Raw genomic sequence first — 19,630 nt, 5'->3', positions numbered from 1 at the left:
TTAAATATCTACTTTAGCCACTTTTTGTTTTTCCAAAAATTGGATATTATTTTGCATTTTTCAAGTACAGTTTTTGAACAGTATAGGACAGTTATTTTATAGGATATCTCTATTTTTCTAATGTTTCCTCATGATCTGATCTAGATAATTTTTTCCAGCAATATCGCAGTTGCATTTTTACTTTCTTAGAGTATTTTATTCAGGAGGACTCTGATGGTGTTATGACTCAATATTGATAATAATGTCTTTGATCACTTTATTAAATATCCATGCACTTGTCTACATAAATGGGTAATATATTCCCTTATAAGTAAGATATCTATAAAAACATATTTTTAAACACTCTAGATATCTATTCCTCCTCAATTTTCCACGCCACCTATTCTTCACTGGTGATAATTTAATGTTGTTTTTAGAAGAAGCCTTTCTATTTTTATTTATATTGGAAAGAAATTTTGGCCCTATCATTATAAAACTTATAATACATAAATGTATGAGCATATTTAAATATAAAAGATATTAATATATTTAAAGTTCTAAGTGGAAGTATATTTTTATTCTGTATAATAATATCTTTTTTCATTTCATAGTAATGCCATATTTTTGTATAAAAAATTCTACTTTGCTAAAAATTAATAAAGGATCAGTTGTGAATGTTTTAGAGTATTATTAAAAAGGATTTATTTTCTACTTCCGTGATATAAAATTTAATATGCATCTATATGATCTACCTAAAGTTGTATGCAAGCAAATTAACGCATTGGATTTGAAGTCAGATTAGTGATTCCTTTGCACAGGAGGAAGTGGGTTGTGTTTGGAAGGAACCGTAGGATGTTGCTGGCTTATGGTCACTGGGCTGTGACCTGAAAGGAGTGAAAAGAGAATGCTTGTTGCATTACTTCTTGTCCTGGGTGTGATTATTCAGGAAATTTCCATTTCCGATGTTTTATTTGCTTTTAAGCTTCTGATTTGTGTATTTTCAACATTTTTAGTTCATAGATATTATTGATGTCAGATCTAGAACAAGAAAACTTTTCTCTAGAATGTGCACGACTGTATTTCTATTGAATAAAAGGGTCAGGTCATGCAATTATATCAAAGTAAAATGTCTGAAAATACATGTGAATAACAGGGTTAAAAGTAATCAGAAGTTAATGGAATGTTTGCCAAGCAATTATGTTTTGCTAAGCTTTAAGGCAACTTGGGTAATCTGAAAAGGTTTAAAATAATGAATGTGACATTATTTGAAAGTATACATCGTTTAGTAAAGAGTAGGAGAAAGAAAAAATTATTACATTGCTGTGTGGTAAATTCTACTTTATATGAGGGCATTGTTAGAGTTGTGATGTCAACCAGCAAAGGAGGCTGAGTAGACATGCTCAGAAGAACTGAAGAAGATAGCTTGGGGATGAGAATCACAGGGAAAAATGATAAACAAAACTAATACAGGAGGTCACTGGGTACTTTCAGGAAGAACATTTGTTGTGGTTGTTGGGGTAAAATAAATATCAGGTTAATGTGGAACACACCCTTTTTATGAGTTTGGTGAGAACAAAAAAGACATAGCTGCTTTCTTATTTTTTTAATTGATAAGTATGATAGGAAAACTTGAGCAAGTTATGGACTGGGGTGGAGATCCCAGCAAAAAAGGAACACATTGAAGAAGTAATAAAAAAAGAGCTTAACTATTTCTGAAAAAAATTGTAGAGTAGAATCAAAACTATACTAAAGTTATCAAGTATTAATACTAAAGTTATCAACTTGATACTAAAGCAGTATCAAGACTGTGTGCCATTTCTTATGAGGGTAGCAAATACACTGGAAAAACAGATGCAATTAAATTTAAGAGACAAATTAGAATTATTTTCTTCTGTTTGTAAATTTGCTTTTCCTTCCGAATCTCTGACCACAACTGTCTGCTTCTTCCATTTTTCTCACACACTTGTTCCTCCTGCCCCTGGTCTTCATTTCGTCAGTATCTTACTCCTCACTTTCTAACAACCTGTTCTAATCTGACTCTTCACCCAGCAGGCACGTGATTCACCACTGTCACTCCTCCTATCAAAGTCCCCATTATCAAATTAACTCTGCTCTACAAATCCTTCCTTCACTTTTATCCTTCCTTCCACAATTTGACTTCTCTATTTCTGCACTGGGAAACTTTAGCTTTCATACCTCTCCGACTATGGAAGGTCCAGGTGGAAATCATCAAAGAGGATGGCCGAAGGAGTTGAGGGTGAAACCAGGCTCTCACAACACGGGAGGCCTTATCTTAGATGGTGAAAAAAATTGGACTTTCAGGGGAAACTGTATGACCACCACCAGGTGTTAATAATATGAGTGTATCCCTAAAGCGTACAGTCACAAGAAGGAGTTTGGATAGTGCTATCAAATCATACAGACTGTAATGGAGGAAGACGTTGTTGTTGTTGTTGTTTTTGGTTTGCTAGTTTATTTGGTAGGAGAGAGAGTGGAAGATTGATGATTTGTATGGGTAGTGGAGACATGCACCTGCAGCCTGACTGATGGTGTTTCATGAAAGAAGAGACTCTTTCACAGATCTGTAAGACAGACTGTTGTGGGTTATTATTATTTTTTTTTTGTAAGGGGGGAGAGGGCAGCTTTCTGTGAGTGCAAAGAGAGCATGAGAAATAAGGATGCCTTCAAAGTTCTCAATACTGTCCTCTTCTCCAAAAGCTGGCAGAGATTCTTACAAGTTGGCCAAGACTGTCCTTCAACTTCCAAAGCAGTTGGAAGGTATCAAAGGTTTCAGAAATAGTCGGGATGTGAAATCTATGAGGGAAAGGTTTTCTCTTTGTTTTGTCTCATTTCCCTTTCACAGCATTTATCTATAGAGGGTGTTTTTCTGTATCACTGTGAAATCATAACCTGTAAGCTGTGCGACTGGAGAGAAAATTTATTTTTCTGAAGGAGCAGGGTACAGTAGAAAAGGATTAGACCACAATTCAAACCTACTTTCCTATACTTTTCTGAACAACCACAGTTACAGAAACTCAAGAGTAGAATACTGGGTAGTAATGAAAAGTTTTAAAATAGGAACCGCTGAAGAAGCAAAGAGAACTAGGATTATTAAGTTCCTATGTTCCTTTATATCTAGCTCCTTCTCACAGGTCCCATTCGAAGCAGGTTGCCTTCACAGGAGACAATTAGACTCCCTTGCCATCCCCACTCAAATACTTGTTTTAACATATGGCAATTTAGATTCGGTTGCTTGTCTCCTTAACAGTCTCTCTAGGACAATTTACTGGTTCTATGGTCAGTTTTTGGTACTTGGCTGCCAGAAAGTATTTTAATACTGGCATTATCTCTTGCAAGGAAACAACCTGATTTATTATTATTAAGTTATCTTTTTGGCAGTAAGTTTTGCCTGACTTAAAGATTATGTGGAATAAGAATAATGTCCTCTAACAACCATGGTTACTTCCTTGACATTTCTCTGATAAACTTATTTTATCTCCTGTTTTCTTTGTAGAGCTTTTCTTCCAAGATTACAGCTTGGGTGACAAGAATTTTGTTGTTGTTGTTGTTTTTAAATATGTTGGCATGTGCTAAATTACCTTTGATAGAAGAAGAACTCAATCAAAACTGACATTGTCTAGTGCTTCACTAAAAGGTTGTGATATGTTTTGGTTTTTAAACTTCAGTTCTGCAACGAACATTAAATCAACAACTCTGGCTCACATATATAAGAACTCAATCAAAATTGACACTGTCTGTCTAGTGCTTTACTAAAAGCCCACTATGTTGGCATATATTTTAGTTTCTAAACTTCACTTCTGCAGTGAACATTAGATTGACAACTCTGGCTCCCATACCAATTCAAGGAATTAGCACAGAGCTTGGAAACTCCTGAAAATGAGGTGTGACTCTACTGAAGATAATTCTGGCTTCCAGGCTTTCATGAAGGATATATTAATTCACTAAATTATTCAAGCCTGCTGCATACAAAAGCTGACAGGGATTCAAATGTTTGTTGTCTCCTATTAATCACTTTATTATTCAGATCATTCTTTCACTAGCGGCGTTAGAATATGTTTGATTAATATCTCATTTCTATTATTCTGGTGAGCAATGTTCATTGGCTCTGCTCTACAGAACATTTATTTCCCTTCAAGTAAATGAGAAGAGAACAATAGATAATTATCAAATGTTGGTGTGTTTCTGTGAATGCACAGTGATTCCTAACAACCATGGCTATCACACCTAGTTCAGCCTGTGGCTAGGAGGATGGTGGTATCTGGTGTCTTATTCAAATCTGACAAGAGATGAAGAGCCTCTAAAGATCACTTGACTTAGAGCAAATCTTAGCAACCTCTCAAGATTTCTTGGCTACTTCACTGTTCTCTCACTTGGAGTCTATTATCCTGGGATCCTATCCATTTGGTTTGAATGTCAGATCAAGAGTTTCTTTCATTTATTCTACTAAACATAAAGAGAGATGAAGGAAAGTTTAGAAGACTTTTAATGCTCCAAATATTGAGCTCCATACTGCATATATTTCTTGCTCTGATCTTGAAGGCAAAACCATTAGACAAGTCATAATGGTTGCTGTGCCAGATAATATTCTTTGATTTTTGAAGCACAAATTACTACAGAGCATGTTTTGAATTGATTTAGAAAAAGCCTCTGATTTGGATGTGTTTCATGTAGAAATGTCATAAAACTGGATTTCTAAACATTATTATTAATGTTTTAAAGAGAAAAATCACATTTATTATAAAAAAGAAGGTAAGAAAATTGAGCTTGGAAACTAATGAAAACACAATGCACATAGAAACATGTTTTACATTTGAAAACATCAACTTCAGTTGCCAGATTTCTCTGTAGTCCCTGGATTCATCACCTATTTTTTTAAAATTTAGGAGTTGCCTTTGACATTGAATTCTGTACTCTCTCAGAGGGCTTGCCCTGTATCCCCTGGGACAAGAAGCTCGCCGCAGGAAGCTCCACAGAACATGATGCTTAGATTTAACTCCTCAACATCCATATGGCTCAATCCACGTCCTTTACAAGCTCAATTGCATGCATGTTGTACCCAGTATTTATTGACCCTGCTGCTCTCCTTCTGTTCACTGCATTGCCTTTGTATGCTTGTGTGCGTTTTCTCTGCCTTTCTAAAGTTAATAAATAATCAACCAGTTGGGCAGAAGATGGTTCCACAGAAGCCAATACCCTCTCTTTTGTCCATACCTGAGTTTTCTGGTTGTCTAAATTCTATAAAATATTTAGCTACAGACAACCCCAGATGTGTGGGGAGGGAGGAAAGCCATTGAATGAGAGCCTAGTTTTGCACATGGGTGAAAATCAGCATGGTACCATAAGAGAAAGAAGTAAAGGTAGGCTCTCAAAGTGTTGCTGCTTTTTGCAAATGACATCATCTCATTGGCACCTCTTTTGCACTCCTTGTGTGTGTTAGAAAGGAGGTGAGGAGACATAGGAAGAAAAATGGCACTTGTGGATGGAGCACAGTATAAAGGAAAGTTCACAGGTTTTAAGTTTAGGAGAGGCAAAGTCAAACCTCAGCTGTACCACTTATAAGTTTGGACAAGTTTCTTTAAAACTTGAGTTTTATTTATTTCATCTGCTAAATAGAAAAAGTATTCCTTGCTTAATGTCTATTTAAAGGTTTTGGTGATTTCATCTGAAGTTACAGAACCATAATATAACCTCAATAATTGGAATTTTATATTTAACTTTCTTTAACTTTCTGGATCCAGGTTCCCCTTTCCTGAGGACACATGTTATTTTTCTCTTTGCATCTCCCACACCTGAACTGTGTGAAGAACTAACTAATAGTCCTGCGAATCTGTGCATGAATAAGTAATCAGTGATATTCCTCAGAAAAAATATTGAACTTTTGTTAAGATATCTTTGTAACTATTACTTAATTTTTTTCTAACAATTCTAGTTATCTAGTTTCAAATGATTCAGCAAAATGGAAAAAATAAATTAAAATTGAACTTGAAGGCTGCCAATTAGACACATAGACAATAGTAAAAGTTAGAGATGACAGATTGAGGACAGAGAGGAGCTAAAAAACACTTGATTGTGACCTATTCTACAGCTCTCTCAGCCACACTGATCCCATTTGATGTTATCATTTTACAGAATAGACTGACATTCACATGGATACTTTGAGCTTTAATGGAAAGGTAAAATCGTATTAAACCCATTGTGCTTTCGAATGTATAAATGTGTGTAATAAGTTTCAGAAAAATTTCTATTCAAATGGTTACTTTTTATTACTAAAAAAGTTAAGCTCCAGTTATCTGTAAAATTAACATATGTGTATGGATTGTTCCCCATCAATGTCAGAGTAATCGAGTGTTCTGCCACTTGCCATTACCAGTCATTCTTCTGCCCCTTTTTGGCATTTGTCCCACACCAAAATACACTACAGGATGAATATGTCTTTCAAGGAAGGTTCCTTTTAAGAAAGGTAAGAAGATCTACTTTAAAACTAGCAAAGGCCACCCCAGACCTGCTTCAGGTGATCATTCAAACTTTTATACTTCACTATGATGTCAAGGAAATTCCCAGGCACAGCCTGGCATCAGTGCCATTGTATATGTTTGTAATCTGAGCCAGACATCTGCGAGTGAATTCAACAAGCCTCAGGGCAGGAAAGCTGGCATGTTTCCACCTGAATGACTTTAAGTAAAAGCAGCACAAGGGAGAAAAGACAGGGTAGTCTGTTTTCTTTGTAATTGGTGTTGGCTTGAAATTATGCAATTTATAAACTGGCTCCAAAGCTGTTCGTTTTCAAGAAGACAATGCTTTCATATAATGTAGCAATCATCAAAGAGTTGGAAGATATAGTAAAGTCTTAACTATATGCGTAGTCTAAACTTTTTCTTACAGCTTTTCATGCATGCCACAGCTCTTGCCTTTGCAAATAGACCACCACATCATTCACCACACACACACACACACACACACACACACACACACAGCCTCAAAATAGTGTGGCAATTTCTTTGCTTTCTTGGCTTACTCAATAAATGTATATAAGTAAAGTAGATTCCCATGAAAAATAATTAGCAAGGATTTTAGGTGGTTCATTGAGTGAAAAAATATATATATGCACTGATGAATATAGAATATGAAAGAAAACTACAGAATGCATCATACATATATTTTAATATTCTTATGTAAATTAGAATTTAGAAAATGGTAATAAAGTAAAAAGTAATTAGTATTGTCTAAAAGTAGAAAGCAAATGGAAGGGTAGTGTCAGTAATCATTTCTGAGAGCAACTTTAATATATGGCTGCTAATACTGGCACAGGTCATTTGGCGTAAGAGCCAGACAGAAGGGTCAACTGGCGGCACATGGCAGAGGGGCAAATTCAGCAGATGTGCCATAGAAATAGACAAAATACATGGGACTTTACATGGGGCTGCATCCCAGAAATGGAACCCTCGTTCTGCACTGGTATCACTTTTTTCTGAGACAAGAGTAAAAGCAGTGTTTGGGTTCAAGGATTAAACAGGCTCATCCTAGTTGCCAGTTTGGGGAAGAATCCAAGGAAATGTCACCTGCCTGACACTTGCAGACATTGAGGGGGTCTTCAGTTCCTGGGGCAAATTGAATGTGAACCAATCCTTTCCCCTAATGAAAAGGACAAGTTCCTGGACCCAACTTATATCATTGTCAGATGATCTGTAATGAATCTTGCAATTTTTGATTTTTAATTGCAATTTCATAACTGCTTATTTCTATAAATGGTTATAAAATTATTAAATATAAATTTAAATCTGAAATTATTTGTATTATTTTAAAGATAACATGGATTTGATGGAGTTTATTTAGAATGCATAAAATTGGGAGGGTATTATAATTTCCTCACATCCTTAAGTTTGTATGTGAAAAAAATAGTTTAAAGGCTTAAGTAGTCGCTGGGATTTCCTATCTTTCATGGTTTGTGCTTTTAGTTGGCTTTTCACAGCCATCTTTTCAAAACTGATTAGTTTTGAGGATTGATTAATTCTTCTAAAATATAGTATGTTGTACATGTCTCAGCAATACGAGCTTCAGGTCACCATTTTCCTTCTAACTTCTTGTATTTCCTTTTTATACTAATTCTACAGGGAACTAAGCCCCCACCAGCTTCAATGATATAAGTCAACTTCCGTTAACACATCTTTAGTTACTAGGAGTTTAAAGGAAGGTGCCTAACTCACCCACAAATCGGTCTGTCAGCTGGAGTTGCCCTGTGGCATGTGCCCTCTTTTTCTCCACTGCTTTGACACTTTCTTTTTAATACCTGATCTTGTTAATATCTGAATTCTCACCCTTGGCTTTGCTGAAGATTTGATCCAAAGAACATCTGATGTTGATCTTCAGTCAGTACAAATATTCTACTTACAAAGATACAAAATATTTTCTATTTTATGAATAGGTTAAGAGAATGATCTCTAACTTGCCCTAAGAGCCCTATATAATAATGTTAATTTCAGCTCTAAAACAATGACAATAACAAAACAAAAATCAGACCAATCTAAAAAGTCATCAAAGGAGATAACTCAATAAAAATCATGGTTATACCTGAGGTCTCTCCAGGAGGTATCCAGCCATATAATATGAAAAATAGAAACATTTATTGAAGAAGATAAAAGAAACTTTGTACATAGGACAGTGATGCCTCAGTCGCCTTCAAAGTAGGGCCCTTTCGATTTCATACAGTTCTCCCAGTGACCATGAGCTGCCCCATTGTATTTTCCTGAATCTCATTGACAGTCTCAAATCTCTTTCCTTTCAAAGGTAATTTTAGTTTGGGGAAAAGCTGAAAGTCACAGGACACCAAATCTGGGCTGTAGTGGGGCTGAGTCACCTGGGTGATTTGATGTTTCACCAAAAACTTCTGCATGAGACATGATGTGTGAGTGGGTTCAGTGTCGTGATGGAGCTGCCAATCACCAGTCGCCCATAGCTGTGACCTTCTGAATCATCCAAACAGTTCCCACAGAAGAATGTTCAAGCTAAACTACAAAACCTGGTACAGATTCCTTGCTCTGCCTGCTCAGCTGTTTTGAATTCGATGGCTACACAGTACACATGCTCACTCAATGGTGTCTACTGCCCCAACCACACTGATTAGTGCAGTGAAGTTGTCATGTTCACAAATGTGCATTCCAGTCCACTTTCCTAGGCCGCCAGGTTACATCAATGTTGCACTAACCATTCTTACTATATTCAACTTTTTCTGGACAGACCTTGGGTATATCCAAATGGAAATGAGGTTCTGCTCACCACTCATTGGCAAACTCTGGAGGCAGAGGTTTGGTTAAAAAGGAAACAGTTCATTTATTCAAAAGATACACTATTTTGTAAGAATGACAGGCATCTGCCTCAGAGCCCCTACCCTCCAAAACACACAGAGAAAAATAAGCCTGCTGCCTTTTATCAGACCAATCTGAGGCTGCAACCAGAGTTCCTTCTCCCATTTAAAATAGCATTCTTTGGGAAACTGCAGGATGCTCCCAGCTGCTCTGCTTCTTTCCCCACCACCGTCAGGTCTCAGGTTCCTTTCTGGAGTCTGTGCTCAAAACCATATCCTACACACTGCTTGCTGCCCTTTCTGCTACTCGCTACTTGTCTACCTAGTGCCTGTGCCCCATCCCCCTGGCACAGGGGACCCTCTCTTGCCATATTTCTCAGCTTGGGTTTATGAAAATCTGCTGACAGGCACAATGTTTGGTTTCACCCATTATGCTTCTGGAATTTCCTGTGATCCCTTCCCTTACTCTGGAGTCTGGCCAAGCTGTCTACCTGTGTCATATACACACACTAAGGCAAAACTACTCACACAAGGTAGTGGGTCTAATAATTCCCAAGTTATTACATTACATCAACAGATGGTTGCAGAGTAGTATTTTTTTTATTTCAAGTAATAATAAAATTCCTCCATTATATACAATATTTATGATTTGGCTAGTTAATGAGAAAAGTGCAAAAAAGAAAAGCACTGAGCAAATTCAGGAAAGTACTTTTCTTTTAGGAGTAATGAAGGGAATAGTTTTGGGGATACAGATCAAAAGGACTTTTATCTAATATTTTAAAGAAAAAATTATTAAAATATTTTCTGTGTAAATCAATCAACTTTGCAACCTGTTTTTGTGAGTCCATGAAAATATGAAAGAAAATTATGGAAGGCTGTATGAAAGAGTCAGCACAGTTCAGGAAGCCATTTTTTAAGTGTAACAATAAATTTACTTATTAATATGCAATTGCAGATTATCCTGTAAGCAATACATAAACAAGTAGGTATTCTAGCTTATTATATCTCTTTTATCCCTGAGCTTTCTTTGGAAAGTGTCAGTTGAAGTATCAACTTCAGAAAGTTTATGCTGTGAATATCAGTGTCCCAAGCTTTCTGATTCTTCCCTCTCACCAGGGGCAGTGCTTCATTTGGAAACACTCTTGGTTGGTCAGTGTGTAGAAAGATAAATTTTATTTTTGGCCTTTATGTGTGTCTGGACAATTATTTGTTGACCAGCAAAGCTCTTGCATAAAACTACAAGGGCCCAGATCCTGGATAAACATTATATTCAATCAGGCATTTTCAGTCTGAAGAAATTTCTCATTAGTATCTCAAGACCAAATTTTGTATCAGGAACTCCAAGGGTCTTAGTGATACCAGGAGCTAACTCTTCCTTTCCTATTGAGACTGCATCCATGCTTACTCCTTTCAGTGAATTTTCCTTGGTTGTGCCCCATTGGGTATCACATCCCTCTCAGTAAAGTCTTCAGGGTAAAAACTCCTGCTGAGCAGGAGACTAATGTGGAGATCAACTTCCTTTTGATAAACACTTAACTTTGTTGTATCTGGTTGCTTTTATTTATTTATTTATTTATTTTGGTGACTCAAATTGAATATTTTATTCTCTGATGAAATCATCTGACATTACTGAGTTGAATTTGTCTTGAACACCCCAAGTAAACAATCCAATAAAGGTTCAGAAATTCATTACAAAATGTCAAACCAGTTTCTATTTTAGATAAAACCACATAAGTTCATAGTTGTGCTTTCTCTTACTTTCTCTGGAGCTTTTATTCATTATGTGTTTTTCCTTATGTTTCTCTGTACTTCTCCCTCTCCTGTCCTTTAACTTTTAAACATGAATGGTCCCTCTCATTTAAAACTAATGGGGAGAAAAAAGATAGGGGAAAAGTAGGTGGAAACTCCTCTAATCTCCTCCCAGGACCAAACTGGAATTACAACTAAACTATAGAAAAATCATCCTGAATAACCAACCAAACCCTAGCTGGAGAGAAGCCTTATAACCACAAAAGACTGAAGAAGCCACATCACCATATGTGACTGGTGGGGAGTGTAGAGGAAGTGCAAGAGGGCTGGAGGGGTTCCCATGGGTGGCAACTGGTTCCTGGAGGGATATTTCAGCAGCCAGGGAGGTCCCCTGAGGAATGTGGGGTCTAAATCCTAAGCTGGACTTCTGGGCTTACAGCACCAAACCAGCAAAGGGATGCAAACAACATCTGATATGAAAAGCATCGGGGTTTCTGCCTGCCAGAAAGAAAAGATGGCTGGAGACTCAGAGAGCCCTTAAAAGGCAAACACAAAAAAATTGCAGCCACTTACCCTTGGGCTCCAGCAGGAGAAGAGAAAAATGGACTAGAGATTCTTGGGGAGAGTCTGGGACTGGTGGCTCTGAGGAGAGAGCTGAAAGAACAGCAACCAAGATCCCTGTGGTGAGTCATTCCCCATAGTTCAGGAGCCAACTTTCTCAGGCAGAGCACTCCTCATCAGCCTGAGAGGAAACAATAGCCCCACCCACCAGAATCACTATGTCCCATCCTCTGGCGGTTAAGCCTTGCTACTGAGAAGTATAGCTAGAAGACTTTCACTTTTAATACTACAGCAAGTCTGCAGGTAGAAGCAGGTCACTGGGAAGTCTGAGGCTTCAGCTGGGGCCTGGTGCTGATTAATGTTGGTCATGGTGTGCACCTTGGTTCTTTCTGTACACACCCAGGCCCAGTGGAGGAAGCCACCTGCTATGTAACCCTGATAGCTCCAAATAGGTTACCTAGGGCCAATCACAGCCATGGTTCGACTTACTTATGCACCGCAGTCTTGAAGATACACCTAATACATAGAAACAAATACAAAGAAGCAGCCAAAATGGGAAGACAGGAAAAAAAAGACCTCAAATAAAAGAACATGAGTATTCTCCAGAAGAAAAACTAGATGAAATGGAGGTAAGTAATTTATCAGATAGTTTATAATGATGATTATAAGGATACTCAATATCATTAAAAAAGACATAGAAACCATAAAAAAGGACCAGTCAGAAATAAAGGATGCAATGTATGAAATAAGTAATACACTGGAAGGAATAAAGAGTAGGTTAGATGAATCAAAAAATCAAATCATGACTTGGGAGACAAGGTAGAAAAATATACCTAGGCAGAGCAGCTAAAAGAAAAATAATTAAATAAAATGAGGAGAGCTTAAAAATATTTTGGACAACATGAAGCATAACAACATCTGTACCATGGAATATGAGAGGAAAAATAGAGTGAATGAGGGATTGAGAATTTATTTGAAGAAATAATGACCAAAAAGTTCCCTAATCTGGTGAAGAAAAATGACATACGAGTCCAGGAAACTCAGAGAATCCCAAACAAGTTGGACCTAAAGAGACACCTATATTGAGTGAGACACATCATAATTAAGCAGACAAGGTTCAAAGACAAGGGGAGATTTCTAAAAGCCACAAGAGAAAAGCAGATAGTTACCTAAAATGGAGCACCAATTAGACTGTCATTTGATTCATCTTCAGAAACATTTCAGATCAGAAGGGAAATATGAAAGGATACAAAAAGCAAAGACCTACAACCAAGGGTACTTTACCAAACAAGGTTATCATTTAAAATAGAAGGAGAAGTAGGAAGTTTACCAGGAGAAAAATAAAAAAGCTAAGACACCAAACCAGTACTGCAACAAATGTTAAAGGGCTTGCTTTAAGATGAACTAGAAAAAGAGAAGGAAAAAAAAAACAGAGGGAAATAGTCTAACAATAAAATGGCTGTAAATATGTATCTAGCAATAGCTGCATTAAATATAAATGGCTAAAATGTTTCAACAAAAAAACATAGGGTAGATGAATGGATAATAAAACAAGACCCATATGTATGCTCCTCCCAAGAAACCCACCTAAGACTGAAAGATACACACAAACTAAAAATAAAAGGATGGGAAAAGGTATTCCATGGAAATGCAAAGAAAAAAAAGCTGAGGTAGCAATACTTATATCTGACAACATAGCCTTTCAAACCAAGGCTACAATAAGAGACAAAGAAGGACCAATGATAAAGGACAATTTTATGATGATAAAGGGACCAATACCATAAGAAAGCATAATCCTAGTAAACTGTGCACCCAACATAGGAGCACCTAAATATGTAAAGCAAATTTTGATGGACATAAAGAGAGAGATCAACAGAAATACAGTCTGAGCCAGGGATTTTAACACCCCATTGACTTCAAAGGATATCTCTTCAGACAAAATCAATGAGGAGACAGCAGCTTTAAATGACACACCAGACCTAATGGATTTAGTTGATATCTTCAGAGTATTTTATCCCAAAGTAGCCAAATATACATACTTTTCATATGTATATGAAACATTTTCTAGGATAGACCACATGCTATGACACAAACAAGTCTTAATAAATTCAAGAATATTGAAATCATACCAAGCATCTTTTCTGACAACAATGCTATGAAAGTATAAATCAATCGTAAAAACACTGAAACATGAACAAAGACATAGAAGCTTAATAACATGCTATTAAACAATGAATATTTCAACAAAGAGATCAAGGAAAATCAAAATATACTTGAAACAAATGAAAATGAGAACACAATAATTCAAAATCTGTGGAACATTGGGAAAGCAATCTTAAGAGGGAAATTCACAGCATTACAGGCCTATCTCAAAAAAACCGGAAGCTGAAATAAACAATCTAATTTTATACTTAAAAGATCAGGAAAAAGAAAACAAAGCCCAAAGTGAGTAGAAGAAAGGAATTAATAAAGATTAGAGCATTTATTTATTAGAAATAAATGCAAAAGAGTATAAAAAAGATACAAAGGATCAATGAATCCAAGAGGTGGTTGTCTAAAAGATAAACAAGATTAATAAATTTTTAACCAGACTCGTCAAAAAAAAAAAGAGGGAGAATCCAAGTAAATAAAATCAGAAATGAAAGAGGAGAAATAACAACTGACACCAAAGAAATACAAGGGACTGTAAGAAAATATTATGAACAAATATATGTCACCAAACAGGACAAACTGGATGAAATGGAAAAATTTTTTGAAACATACAATCTTCCAAAACTAAATCAGGAAGAATTATGGACTCTGAACAGACAGATTGCACCTAATGAAATGGAAGCAGTAATTGAAGAACTCCCAAGAAACAAAAGCCCTGGACCACATGGACTCACAGGTGAATTTTGCCAAAGGTTCCAAACACTAACACCTCTTCTCAAATAATTTCAAAAACTTCAAGAGGAGAAAAGGATCCCAAATTCATTTTACAAGGCCAACATTATCCGAATTCCCAAACTAGATAAACATACTGCAAAAAAAGAAAATTATAAGCCAATATCGCAGATGAACATAGATGCTAAAAACCTCAACCAACTATCAGTGAAATGAATACAGCAATGCATCAGAAAAATTATACACCATGATCAAGTGGGACTTATTCTGGAAATGCAGGGCTGTACAACCCTGAATTTAATAAATCAATAAATGTAATTCACTGAAATAAATAAATGTAATTCACTATGTAAACAAACGGAGGATAAAAACCACATCATAACATCAATAGATGCAGAAAAAGCATTTGATAAAATCCAACACCAATTTATAATAAAAATTCTCAGTGAAACGGGAATAGAGGGAGCATACCTAAACGTAATGAAGGCCACATATGACAAGCCAACTTCCAGCATCATACTCAATGGGCAAAAATCACAAATGTTCCCCTTAAGATTGGGGATAAGACAATGATGTCTGCTTTCACCTCTCTTAGTCAACATAGTACTGAAGTCCTAACTGCAGCAATCATACAAGAAGAAGAAATAAATGGTGTCCAAAATGGAAAGGGAGAGGTAAACTGTCTTTATTTGCATATAATATACTAGATAGGGAGAATTCCAAAAACTCCATCAAAATACTACCAGATCAGATGAATGAACTCAGCAAAGTAACAGGATACACATTTAATATCTAGAAATCCGTTACATTTTTATATGCCCATAACAAGCTAACAGAAATGGAAATTAAGAAAATAATCCCACTTACAGCCCTGGCTGGTGTAGCTCAGTGGATTGAGGTGGGCCTGTGAACCACATGATCGCGGTTTGATTCCCAGTCAGGGCACATGCCTGGGTTGCAGGCCAGTTCCCAGCAGGGGACTCACGAGAGGCAACCATACATTGATATTTCTCCCCTTCTCTCCTTCCCTTCCCCTCTAAGGATAAATAAATAAAATCTTTTAAAAAAAGAAAAGAAAATAATCCCACTTACAATTGCTTCAAAAAGAATAAAATGCCTAGGAATAAACCTAACAAAGGGTATAAAAGACCTGTACTCAGCAAATTATAGGACACTGAAGAAAGAAATTGAAGAGGATACAAATAAGTGGAAGCCCATAACATGTTCATGGATAGAAAGAATCAACATCATTAAGATGTTCATACTACTGAAAGCAATCTATAAATTCAGTGCAATTCCTGTCAAGATTCCAATGACATGTTTCACAGAATTAAAACAAATACTTCAAAAATTTATGTGGAACCACAAAAGGTTCTGCATATCCACAGTGATCTTGAGACAGAAGAACAAAGTTGGTGGAATCATACTATGTACAATCAAACTAACTTGGAAGTCATAGTGATAAATACAGGCTGGTACTGTCATAAAAACAGACACATAGATCAATGGAACAGAACAGAGAGCCCAGAAATATATCTACACCTTGATAGTCAATTGATATTTAGCAGAGCAGGTAAGCACATACAATGGTCTTAAGATAATTTATTCAATAAATGGTTTTAAGAAAATTGGACAGATATATACCAACATATGAAACTAGACAACTTTCATACACCACACAGAAGAATCCATTGAAAATGGATGAAAGACTTAAAAGCTAGACCTGAAACCATAAAAATCTTTGAAAAAAACACAGGCAAAGAAATCTCAGGCATGGCTTGTAGCAGTTTTTATCAGATATATTCACCAGACAAGGGAAACAAAAGGGGAAAAAAAAAGAAATGGGATTTTGTCAAATTGAAAAGTTTCTGCATAGCAAAGGAAAACATCAACAAGGTCAAAAAGATAACGGAAAGGAGAATATATTTGCTGGTACAGCGAATGAGGGATTAATTGTGGGAGTCCGCCAGGCCGCAGGGGACCAAGGACAGAGCCCCCACTGTGAAAACGGTGGCGGGACTTGGTTTCTGGTCCCTGGAGCCAGAGGGTATCTTGACATCTTCCGGACCTTCTCCTTCTCAGCCTTGAAGGAAAGAACAAGATCTTGGCATATGTGTCATGTTCCAAGGAAGTGATAGTAATGAGGACACTGCTATCTTTGGGCTCATGTTCTCAGGATATGAGAACATCTTGCCCTCTTGATAGCCTTCGGGAATGTACAAACTTTTGTAAAACAGCATTGTTCTCAGGCCACTGCAGTTCTGCATATAAGCCAGCAGTTCCTTGAATAAAGTCGCCATTTGCCAGCAGAGCACTTGGACCTCTCCATTCTTTTAATTAAGTCCCTCGCCTCACCTCTCGACCACCCTTGCTGCCGCGGGCGGCGGCAATTAATATCTAAAATTTACAAAGAACTTAAAAAACTCAACACCAAAAAAACAAACAACCCAATCAAAAAATGGACAAAGGACCTGAATAGACACTTCACTAAACAGGACAGAGATGGCCAATAGACATAGGAAAAGATGCTCAATGTGACTAATCAGAGAAGTGCAGATAAAGCCACAGTGAGACATCACACCTTTCAGAATGGCTCTCATCAATGAATCAACAAACAAGTGCTGGTGAGGATGTGGAGAGAGTGGGAATCTTTTGCACTGTTGGTGGGAATGCAGGCTGGTAAGCTTCTGTGGGAAGCAGTATGGAATTACCTCAAAATATTAGAAATGGCTCTGTCTTTTGACATAGTGGTCCCACTTCTGGCAATATATCCAAAGGAACCCAAAACACTAATTCAAAAGAACATATACATCCCTAAGTTCACTGTAGTTATTTACAATTGCCAATATATGGAAGCAGCCTAAGTGTCCATCAGCAGATGAGTAGATAAAACAACTATGGGACATTTACATAATGGAATACTATTCAACTTTAAAAAGAAGAAAGTTTTACCCTTTGCGACAATATGGATGGACCTGGAGAACATTATGCTAAATGCAATAAGCCAGTCAGAGAAAGTCAAACACCATATGATTTTACTCATATGTGAAATCTAATGAACAAACTGAACTAGCAAGCAAAATAGAGACAGACTCATAGATGGAGACCAGATGACACCTAAGGGAGGGTAAGAGGTGGAGGGATTGAGCAAAAAGGAAAAAAAAACACTCCTAGTCAAGGAAAACAATGTAGTTATTGCAGGGGATGAGAGGTGGATATAAGGGGATTAAGTAGTAATGTATAAATAAAGAAATAAGTCATAAATAAATAAATATCTCCCAAATAAACGTTTATTTTTATCTTTTTCCTCATAACCTTACGTATCCTTCATTCTCTCCTCAGTGAACAGTCATTTGTTTATGACACCAACTTTTTTCACTGAGTCAAAGAATTTTCAGGTATTTGGGAAATAAATTGCTCTAAGAATCTGTTCAAAGCCTTAGAGTCTAACCTCCAGGAAAGAAAAATACGTATACTCACAATACATTCACAAACAAAATTTGGCAGAGTCTATTAATGTGTTTGTCCTTGACATATATTACTCCTGAATTGTGTACATTGAAAGTAAAAGTTATGAATCTAATAACCACAACTGTTTTTTTCTCTATCACATTCTTAACAACAAGCATAGTTTCCAGATACTTTAATAAATAAGTGTTAAGTAAATAAATCAATGCCCTACTTGCTACGAATTGATGAGTATTTTTATTTCATTAATAACCAAAATGTATTGAATACTAACAATGGGACTTGCCGTGTACTATGCTTTTTATATGGGTTTTATATGTGTAACTAGCATGAAATCTGGAATCAATATCTGTCTGTTGTTACATGGGCAGCATTCAAACCATTCAGTTTAAATAGCTAGAGAGAAAAAGACAGTCATTCTAGTCCTCACTGAAAACACTTTAAAAAGAATGCAACTCATAATCTCTAGCAACTTTTTTAGTACTTCAATTTCAGTCTAACCTTCTCTGAAACTTTGTATTTACCATCAGCATCCTAATTTCTCTCCTAATCTGTCCTGTACTAATTCTATTTCCTTTTATCTCTTCCCCCCCAATCCCTGCCAGAATTTACAATTTAGATCGGCTTAATCTCTTTATCAAAGTAGTTTTTTTTTTTTTCTGACAAGGTGTTAATGACTCTGCCTTTTGTGCCTGTCATATTACACTGTATGAAAATCCAGGACTCATCTAAAAAAGATCAGTTTTCTACAGAAGATGGAGGAGAGAGGAGGGTTAAGTGGGAATAGCTTTCAATTTATGAGTCTAAAATAACTGTAGATTTTCTTATTATCCTTCTCTGATTTACCAGAAACCAAAGCTCAAAAATATATAGCATCTTGCCACAGACTAAGTGGCAAAACCAAGACTCATTGGAACCATTTGATTCCCAAAATGTTCTTTAGCACAATACTTTGCTGCCTGCTTAAGACTAATCATTCAGGGTTATCCACTATGTACTAGGGATACATAAATTAACAGAAAACTATATAAAACTCTGTAGCTTGTGGGTCTGATTTTCATGTGGGATGATATGAAATAGAAAAAATATACATATACCCCAAGGGCTACAAAATATAGAAAAAATAAGGAGTGTCTAGAGTGTGGGAGGTGATAAAGAGATTGAAGTTTTAAGTAGACTGCTTGGGACCATCCATAGGAGAAGGGGACGTTGGAGCAGTCACTTGAAGGAAGTGGGAGAATGAGCCAGATGTGTAACTCCAGGAGCATCAATCCTGGCCTGTGGAACAGTCAGGGCCAAGGCACTAAACTGTTCTGGTTATTCAGAAAACAGCAAAGGGGCTGCTATGGCTAGTGTAGAACAAGCCAAGAAAATAGTAATGTACCGAGCTATATGAACTTTTGTGTGTTATATTTTTCCTAAGTTAAAGTCACAGTATTAACTTCTCTAAAAAATGTATGAGTCCAAAATAATAAAACTTACTGCCTCGGGGAAAAGAATTTAGGTAGATGGTTGGGATACTCATATTATTACCATTAGCTCTTACATTTGACTCTGTATTATTATTCATGCCTTGAAATAATTTACTCTTATCTGCATGCTTCTGGGTCTCCTGATAGCTCTTGGAATTTGCAAGTTATTTCATCATGAGTTCATATTTCGTAGCCT

The sequence above is a fragment of the Sturnira hondurensis genome, unplaced genomic scaffold (genome assembly GCF_014824575.4).
Source record: "Sturnira hondurensis isolate 20B ecotype Veracruz unplaced genomic scaffold, ASM1482457v3 Scaffold0021354, whole genome shotgun sequence".
Lineage (NCBI taxonomy): Eukaryota > Metazoa > Chordata > Mammalia > Chiroptera > Phyllostomidae > Sturnira > Sturnira hondurensis.
This window is presented reverse-complemented; position numbering follows the sequence as displayed.